This window comes from Elephantulus edwardii, unplaced genomic scaffold (assembly GCF_000299155.1).
Source record: "Elephantulus edwardii isolate Elephantulus edwardi_28Jun2011 unplaced genomic scaffold, EleEdw1.0 scaffold00003, whole genome shotgun sequence".
NCBI lineage: Eukaryota > Metazoa > Chordata > Mammalia > Macroscelidea > Macroscelididae > Elephantulus > Elephantulus edwardii.
This window is the reverse complement of record NW_006399753.1, coordinates 41469490-41480123: the sequence shown is the minus strand read 5'-3', so window position 1 is coordinate 41480123 and position 10634 is coordinate 41469490.

Below are 10634 nucleotides of genomic sequence, written 5' to 3'. Positions count from 1 at the left end.
TTCTTCCTGGATGATATTCTTGGTATCTTCCCACAGCTCAGCTGGTCTTTGCTCATTAGTGTTCAGGACCTCAAACCTGTTCCTGAGCTGGTTTTGAAATTCAAGTGGGATAAACTCAAGGTCAAATTTTGGTTTCCATGGATTTGATTTCATTTTCTTCAGCTTGAACTTGTATATGAGTAGTTGGCAGTCTTTCACAAACAGCACCTGACCTGGTTCACAGCTGATATTGAGCTGCTCGAGCAATTCCTTCCACAGATGTAATTGATCTGATTTCTATGCATACTATCAGGTAAAGTCCATGTATATAGCCTGTGTTTGTTTCTTATAAAATGTATTTGAAATGAATAAGTCATTGATTGTGCAAAATTCTATCATTCTGTCTTCAGCTTCATTTCTGTCACCAAGTCCATGTTTTCCAACTCCTTGATCTTTCTACTCTGTTCCCAACTTTTGTATTCCAGTAACCAGTTATTATTAATGCATTTTGATTGCATGTTTGACTAATCTCTGACTGCAAAAGTAGAAATCTGTTTCCTCCTCTGGCTCTGGTTGTTGGTGCATATATTTGAATGATGGTGATATTCACCAGACTTCCTTGTATGCATATGGATTTTACCCTGACACTCACAACAAGGCCCCAGAAATTGATGGCTTACCAATTGACATATTTCAACAAATAGACCCTGCTCTGGATGTGCTCATCAAGTTGTGACAAGAAATCTGGAAGATAAGCACCTGGCCAACTGTAAGAAATCTGTATTCCCATTCTGAAGAAAGGTGATTTGACAGAGTGCAGAAATTATCGAACAATATCATTGATAGCACATGCAGGCAAGATTCTGCGGAAAATTATCCAAAATGACTGGAACAGCACATCAACAGAGAATTGCCAGATGTGCAGGCTGGGTTTAGAAGAGGCCATGGTACAAGGGATATAATAGCTAATGTCAGATGGATCTGGGTTGAAAGCGGAACATACCAGAGGAATGTCTATCTGTGTTTCATTAGAACACTTGATTGTGCTTATGCAAAACCTATACTTGGATCAGGAGGCAGTCATCAGAACAGCAAGGAAATACTGCATGGTTCAAAACTGGGAAGGGTATGCATCAAGGATGTGTCCTATCTCCATATCTTTTCTATCTATATGCGGAACAGATTACCCGAGAGGCTGGGCTCTGAGGAGAAATGTGGCATCAGGATTGGAGGTAGACTCATCAACAAGTGCATTATGCAAATGACAAAACCCTGTTGCTGAAACTGAGGAGAACCTGAAGTGCTAGCTGCAGAACTTCAAGGACTACAGCCTGATATATGGATTGAAGCTCAACATCAAGAAAACGAAGATTCGCACCACTGGGCTGATTGGCAGCATCATGATAGATGGTGAAGAAACAGAGATTGTTGACAGCTTCAGTTCTGTTACCTATACAATCAACACTCTTGGTACCATCAGTCAGGAAATTAAAGACAAATTGCATTGGGAAAGTCTGGTGTGAGAGACCTCTCCAAAGTACTGAAGACCAATGAGGTCAGTCTGGAGACTAAAGTGCTTTATACAGGCCATGTTCTTTGCAATTACTTGCCATGCATCAAAAAGCTGGACAATGACTAGGGATGACAGAAAGTGAATTGATGCCTTTGGGCTGTGATGCTGGAGTATTGAATATACCATGGACTGCTAGCAGAACAAACAAGTCCGTCCTAGAGAAGGTGAAGCTAGGCTATTCCTTAGAGACAAGGATTCTGAAGCTTTGTCTGGCATACTTTGGACATGTTGCATGGCGGGATCAGTCTGTGGAGAAAGACATCATGCTTGGGAGGGAAGACGGACAACACAAGAGAGGAAGACCTTCAATGAGATGGATTGATTCAATGACTGGGGTTATGGGATTAGGTGTTATCAGAGACAATAAAATTGGTACAGGACAGAGCAGGGTGTCACTGAGTCGCAGGTGACTCGATGGCACATAACAACAACAAAAACCTAAACCAAGAAGCTGTTTGAACAGAGCAAGGGAACACTGGTTTGAAATCAAGAGAGATGTGCATCCTTTCTCCATACCTATTCAATCTATATGCTGAACAAATCATTAGAGAGACTGGACTTAATGAAGAAGAATATAGCATGAAGATTGGTGGAAGATTCACCAACAACTTGCATTATGCAAGTGGCAGAAAGCTTGATGAAAACGAGGAGGACTTGAAATACTTGCTGCAGAAGATCAATGACTACAGCCTTCCATAAAGATTACATCTTCAAGATAATAAAGATCCTCACTATTGGCAAATAGGCAACATCACGATAGTTGATCAACACCCATGGTAACAACAGTCAAGAAATCAAAAGATGTGTTGTATTGGGGAACCTCTCCCAAAGTGCTGAAGAGCAGTTTGAAGACGAAGGTGCATCTGATTCAAGCCATCATCTTTTCATTTACTTGCTATGCATCTGAGAGTTGCACAATCAGTAAGGATGACAAGAATAATTGATGCTTTTGAATTTGATGGAGAAGAGTAGACTGCCAAGAGAACAAACAAGTGTTGGAGGTAGTGCAACCAGGTGCTCCTTGTAGCCAGGATGGTGAAACTTCCTTCGTCTCACATACTTTTGGTCATGTTGTTAGGAGGAACTGGTTCATGGAAAAAGTCTTGGAAAGGTGAAGAGTCACTGAAAAAGAGAGACCTTCAAGGTGAATTGTCACAGTGAACTAACTCTGAGCCCAAGTATAACAGATGGAGATGGCACAGGGATAAGGCAAAGTTCAGATCTGGTTTCATAGAGTCATTATTAGAGTTTACTAAATGGCACCTAACAATAATTATATATTAATTTTCAGATATATTGTTGCCAAATGTTTTTCCCAGCCTGTAGATTCACTTCTACTCTTTGAGAAATGTTTTGATACACATAAGAATTTAATTTTTATAGCATCTCAAGTTTGTTCCTAGGTTGATTGTGCATTTTTAAATACATTTGATAAGACTTGTTGTTGTATACTACCGAGTCAAAATCGATTCAGTTGTCCCTCCAGTAGATTTTCAGAGGCAGTTTAATCACAACCACTGTAGGAGGTTGCCCATCTTTCTTCCATGGAGCAGCTGGTGGATTCAAACTGTGTGCCTTTGGCTTCACAGCACAGCTCCTTACCACCAGAGATTCCTATGCCATAGATAGGGCTTCTAAATTGGTCCTTATTTTTCTTTGATGATCTTTATAGTTTTAGGTTCCATCTAGGTCCTTCATCCATCTTTGTGGTTTGTTTTTTTTGTTGTTTTGTTTTTTAATATGGTGTGAGATGATGGATTTTTTTTTCCACTTTCTGCAAGTATCTAATTCTGCCAGCAAAATTTATAAAAGACTATTGCCCATTTAGTGGCTTTTCTCTCTGTCAAATATCATCTATCCATACATGAATGGATTTATTTTTACATTCTTTTTTCTGTTTCATGATTGGAATAAGGTTATTCTACTTCATGAATGGAGGAATACTCATCAATAATCTTCATTATACAGATGATACAACCTTGTTTGCTGGAAGTGAGGAGGAAAGTGTTTGCAGAAGATCAAAGACCACAGCCATCAATATGGATTGTATCTCAATGTCAAGAAAACAACAGTTCTCACACTGGACTGACCAGCAGCATCACTGATGGAGGAAAGAGTGAAACCATCAATGACTTCATCTTACTTGAATCCACAATCGATATACTTGGTACCACCAGTCAGGAGATCAGAAAACCTGTTGCACTGTGAAAGTCTTGTTTGCAGTAAGGAACTTCTCCAAATTGTTGAGGAACAATGATGTTAGTTTGATGACTAAGGTATGCCTAATTCAAGCCATAGACTCAATTACTTTCTGTGCTTCTGTGAGCTGAACAGTGAATAAAGATGACAGAAGACTCGATGTCTTTGATCTGTGTTGTTGGAGAAGAGTACCAAATATTCCATGGACTCCTAAAAGAACAAACAGATATGTCTTAGGGAAAGTGCAGCCAGAGGATTCTTGAAGGCAAAGATGATAAAACTTCATCTCACATGCTTTGGGCATGTTGCTAGTAGAGGCTAGTCACTGGGGAGATAAGTCATACTTGGGAAGGTGGAAGAATGGCCAGAGACAGGAAGACCCTCAACCAGGTGTATCGACACAATGACACAATGACTGGGACAATAGACTCAAGTGTGTCAAGTTGTGAGGCTAGCACAGGGTAGGACTGGTTCAGATCTGTTGTTTATAGAGTCGCTACGAGTCATACTTGACTCAATGACGCCTAACATCATCAACATTCTACTTCACTTACCTAGGTTTCGAGTTATACCAGTACCAAGTTAGTTTTTTTACCAAGGTTGTATAGTAAGTTTTAAGATCAAGAAGTGTAAGTCTTCCTACTTTGTTTCTGTTCTTCAGTGGCACTTCCTTATCTAAGTCTCCTTTTCCTTATATGTAATATTATTTATGCAAACAGTCTGCCACATCATTCCTCTGTGGAACAGGCCAATTTGAACTAGTGAACTTTTAGTAAAGCAGCCACTTGCTGTGCACACTTGCTAACAAGAGCACTGCCAGGACTCCTTAATAATTGCAAAAGTGTCATTTATTTCCCATTTTATTATTTCCTTTCTCTAATACTTAACTGACAAGTTCACCTTTTAAAAAAGCTGTTGGGTGACCTCTAAAGAGAACTATATTAAGGTTAAAATCCTCTAGTCAAGAACCTACATAAAGAGCCCTATCATTTTTCACCAAATTTTTCCTATCCTCTGAATCTGCTTGCAGACTACAGCTTAAATGGACTATATATTTCTGATAAATGGGAAAACTTTTCTCTATCTTTGAAAAAAATTCTTCTATGTCACTACACCTTATTGACTTGTTTCCAAAAGCCATGTCATTAAACCAAAATTGGGATTAAGTAAAAATGAAAGATCACCACAAGATGGATGGATGATGACTACAGCATTAACATCATTGGCACAATCACATAACTCCCAGATTGCATAATTACAAAACGACCAAGTTCTATAACTGCCAAACTACTAGGAATCATGGCCTAACCAAGTTGAGGCATGGCCATCACAGTCAACAATGCCTTCACCTCACACTTCAGCATTCACTACTGTCAGACCTTATATATCATTAATGCACAAAATAGCTGAATAGTAGATTTTTTATTATTGTAGATGTGAAATGCTAGGTAGCAAGATAGACACTGAGGAGTGGATGTATTTATTTGATGATTACCAAGTTCTACAAATATTTTAAGACATTTAAAAAATGTCCTTTCTGGTTTTAAGGCTTATTTTGAACCACTTTAAGTAAATTCTCTCTTCTAACAATAATAATTTCTTCTCTGAAATCCCCATATCTTCCTTCCCTGTTATTAATCACTGTTTCTACTTAATTTATATGTTTTTACGTTATTTATTTATTTATGTTTCTGTTGCTTGATGTCCTCAAGTCCCCTACAATCCATAGCAACCCTTTGAATAACAGATAATAACTTTATCCTGTCCTCTGCCTTCTATATAATCCTTATGTTCAAGCCCATTGTTACAGTCATTGTGTAAATCCATCTTGCTGAGAGTCTTCCTGTCTTTCTCTGGGCCTCCACCTTTCAAAGTGTGTTATGTTTTTTCCAAGGACTAGCCCCACCAGTTAACATGCCCAAAGTATATCAGACGGTGTTTCACCATCCTTATCTCTAAGGAGCACTTTAGTTGGACTTCCTGCAAGACAGATTTGTTTGTTCTTTCAGCAGTCTACTTATCATGATGTGGTTGCCTATTGGTCAAGTCTAAGAATCTTGACTTTTTGAGATGCAATCCATATTGAAGGCTATATTCTTTGATCTTCTGCAATAAATGCTTCAAGTCCTCATTTTCAGTAAGCAAGGTTCTTTCATCTGCATAATGCAGGTTATTGATGAGTCTTCTTCTGATCTGGATGCCACATTCTTCTTCATACAGTCCAGCTTCTTTAATAATTTGCTCAGCATATAGAATAGGTATGGAAAGAGAATAAAACCTTGATGCACTCCCTTTTTAATTTTAAACCATGCCAAGCTACTCTAGAAGAATTGGCAAAAAACAAGGCCCCAGGAATTGATGGCATACCAATTGACATTTCAACAGACGCTGCCCTAGGTGTGCTCACCAAGTTGTGCCAAGAAATCTCAGACAATCACCTGGCCAACTGACTAGAAGAGATTTATGTTTGTTCCCATTTCAAAGAAAGTGACCCAGTAGAGTGCAGAAATTATTGAACAACATCATTAATATCACATGTAAGCAAGAGTCTGCTGAAGCTTATCCAAAAACGATTGGACAGCACATCAACAGAGAACTGCCTGAAGTGCAGGCTGGATTTAGAAGAGGCCATGGCACAAGAGGTATTATAATTAATGTTACATGGCTTGTGGCTGAAAGCTGATAGTGCCTGAGGAATGTCTGTCTTGTTTCATTGACTATGCAAAGGCATTTGACTATGGATCACAACAAACTGTGGCTAACTCTGAGCTAATGGGACACTTGATTGTGCTTATGCAAAATCTTTACTTGGACCAGGAGACAGTCATCAGAATAGAGCAGGGAAACACTGCATGTTTCAAAATTGTGAAGGGTGTATGCCAGGGATATGTCCTATCTCCATACCTTTTCAATCTGTATGCCGAACAGATAATCTGGGAGACTGGGCTCTATGAAGAGGAATGTGACATTAGGATTGGAGGAAACATCAACAACTTGCGTTATGCATATTACACAACCCTGGTTGCTGACACTGAGGAGGACCTGTAGCACCTGCTGCAAGAAGGTCAAGGACTGCAGTCTTCAATATGAATTGAAGCTCAACATCAAGAAAACAAAGATTCTCACCACTGGGCTGATTGGCAGCATCTTCATAGATGGTGAAAAGATTGGGATTGTTGACAGCTTTAGTTTGCTTGGCTCCATAATCAACATTCTTGGTACCAGCAGCCAGGAAATCAATACATGGATTGCACTGGGAAAGTCTACTGTCACGGACCTCTCCAGAGTACTGAAGAGCAACAATATCAGTCTGGAGACTAAGGTACATCTGATCCAGGACATAATCTTTGCAATTACTTGCTATACTTCAGAAAGCTGGACGATGAATAGGGATGATAGAGAATTGATGCCTTTGAGCTGTGGCACTGAAGAAGAGTATTGAAGATACCATGGACTGTTAGGAGAGCAAATAGGTTCATCCTAGGGAGTGTGAATCCAAGCTGCTTCTTGGAGGCAAGGATTCTGAGGCTCTGTCTGACATACTTTGCCATGTTTCAGGGAGTCCTTAGAGAGGGACATAATTCTTAGAAGGATGGAGGGACAGCTCAAGAAAGGAAAGCCCCTGATGAAATGAATTGATTTAGTGACTGGGGTTATGAGGGTAGGTGTATCAGAGACAATAAGGTTGACAATTAGGATAGAGCAGGGTTCACGGCTGTTGTACATAAGGTCGCTATGTGTAGAAAGTGACTCGACAGCACATAACAACAACAAATATTCCCTTGCTCTGTTTGAACAACAGCCTCCTGGTCCAGGTATAGGTTTCATATAGCACAATTAAGTGCTTTGGGATTCCCATTCTTCTCAATATTAGCCGTAACATAACATCTATCATGATAGATGGAGAAAAGCTTGAATCTGTCAACAACTTCTTCTTACTTGGATCTATACTTAATACCTTGGTACCAGCAGTTAGGAAACTGTGTGGATCAAAATAGATGATGACCAATATTGAGATGAATAGGAATCTCAGAACTCTTAACTGAGCTCATGGGAAACCTATCCATAGACCAAGAAGTTATTGTATAAGCAGAACAAGGGAGCATTGCATTGTTTAAAACCAGGAAAGATGTGTCAGGATTGTATCTTTTCTGCACTTAGGTTATCCAACAAAAAGCAACCCAAAACTACAGCCATCAAGTTGATTCTGACTCATAGCAACCCAGTAGGATAGAGTGCAACTGCCACATTGAGTTTCCAAGGCTGTAAGTCTTATAGGTGCAGGCTTCCTCCTCTTGAGTTTGCAGACCTAATAGATTTGAACCTCCAATATTTTTATTAGTTCAGTGATACAGTACTTAGATTTACACTGCTTTATGTGTTCAAGGCCATAAAGAATTTAAGGGCCAAAGGAATTAGAGAGTAAAATGTTAACATAGTCCCTTTTGAGGTTATGAAAATAATTAGAGGAACTCTGTAATTAGGCAAAAGGAATCAAGTATTATGCCAGCTGCATTAAATCTTGTAAACTGACACAACAGAATAAACATACTAATTATGTTTCAGAAGTAAAGTGAAACAATTTAAGATGATAAATCTAATGATGGTGATTTGAATCCATCTGCCAGTCCAGGAAAGAAATGTAGGCTGTTTCCTCCCAAAAAGTTATAAAGCCTCGGAACTTCAGGGATGAAAGGTCACCATAAGTTGATTATGTTTCAGAAGAGAGTAAATGGCAGAGAGTGTACTTTATTATAACCAAACCAAAACTCCACTACCGTTAAGTTGATTCCAACTCAGATCCTATAGGGTTACCAAGTCTTTGGATCTTTAGGAAAACCAACTGCCACTTCTTTCTCCCATGGAACAGTTGGGGAGTTAAGAGTCACAGAACTTTTCATTAGCAGCTGATGACTTAACCACTTAACCATCATTGGTTTTGTGTGCCACTGAGTTGGAATCAACTCATAACTGTTCCTCAGGTTTTCAGAGGCAGTAAATTGCACAGAAAGAGATTGCCCATCTTTCTCCCTGGAGCAACTGGTGGATTTGAACCACATGCCTTTGGCATTACAAACACAGCTTCTCACCATTAATCCACTAAAGCTCTCGGCCATGCATTCTGGAAGGTTATCCTTTACAAAGATAAATTCTGGAAGGTTATCCTTTATAAAGATAAAGCCCCAGATCAAAGTCAAACTGAAATAATGATTACAAATACCTGTAGACTGGAAGACTGTAAACTCCTAATATGTGTCATTGAACTAATCTCCAATACTTAGGAAAAATTAGTGTTCACTAAAGCTTTGTTACACTCAAATTGATATAACAGAACTGAGCACTGAGCAATTACCTACTGTTGTGTAGCAAATAATACCTCTTTCCTGAACTCTTGAATAAGAAAAGACAAAGGAAGTATTCATTGCATTATCAGCAGAAAGGTATTCTGAAAGCAAATTATGTATAGTACATTGGGCTAGATGCCATCAAGTTAGAAGCGATTCAAAGTTGACCCTCCAAGAGGTAGTCAGAGGCTGTAAATTATACAGGAGAGGATTGCCCATCTTTCTCCTTAGGGGCAACTAGAGGTTTTGAACCATGTGCCTTCGAGTTACCAGCACAACTTCCTTTCCACTAAGCCACCAGAGCTCCCTGAAAGCAAATTGATGCTAACGTTTTCACTAACAATCCAGATTATCTTGACTCTTTGCAGCTAAAATTATGTTTGTCAATGAATATACAGGTTAGACTACAAAACAAAGAGAGCAGTACTCAGCAGATCTTCCTCTGCCCCACCCTGCATTCTGACATCAGAAAGGACTTCACAAGTAGAGAGCCTTTGAACTCGCATAACCAAAACCCCACTGTTGTCGTGAAGTCAATTCCAACCCAAGGGAACCCTTTAGAAAAAGGAAGAACTGCCCCACAGGATTTACCAGACTACAGTTCTTCATAGAAGGTGACTACTGAGTCTTTCTCCCAGAGTAATTGGTGGGTTGACCCACAGACATTTTGGTTAGCAGCTGAGTGCTGTAATCACGGAACCACAGGTCCTTGAATCACCCTACAAAGTGAAAAGGATATCCATTGAGAAGCTGTTTCAAAGTTTAGTTTTGGGTTTTAGTACACGGTAGATCACTGAAGAGGAATGTTGCCAATAGACCCCTCCAGGGAAAAAAAAATTATATCGAAAATGTGTTCTAAATTAAAAAAGAGAAAGGCAAACACATGAGAAGCAGATGATCACAAAGTACACAATTAATTGTATTTACCTGAAATTCTAATTTAACTAGGTAGTATTGTATTTTATTTTTTTTTTCTAAATCTTGAGCACCCTACAAATACATGTTTCCTTGGTGTTAACATTAAATTTGATAATACTAAATGCCTCCTACCAATTAAAATTTGTTATGTATCTTTCAAAAATTAGGTGCTTGTTATTACGTGCCATCAATTCACTTGTGACTCATAGACCCAACAGCTCTGAATCCTGCTCTATCCTGAGTCAACCTTATTGTCTCTGACACACCTAACCCCAGTCACTGAGTCAATCCATCTCAGCGAAGGTCTTCCCCTCCTGAGCTGTCCCTCCACTCTCCCAAGCATGATGTCCCTCTCCAAGGACTGGTGCCTACTTGCAACAGGCCTAAAGTATATCAGATGGAGTTTCAGAATCCTTACATTAAAGGGGTAGCCTGTTTTCACCCTCTCTAGGATGAACCTGTTTGTTCTCTTGGCAGTCCATGGTATACTCAATACTCTAGCATCACAGCTCAAAGATGTCAATTCTCCTTCTATTATCTCTAGTCATTGTCCAGCTTTCTGATGCATAGTGAGTAATTGTGAAGACTATGGGCTCGATCAGACATACCTTAGTCTCCAG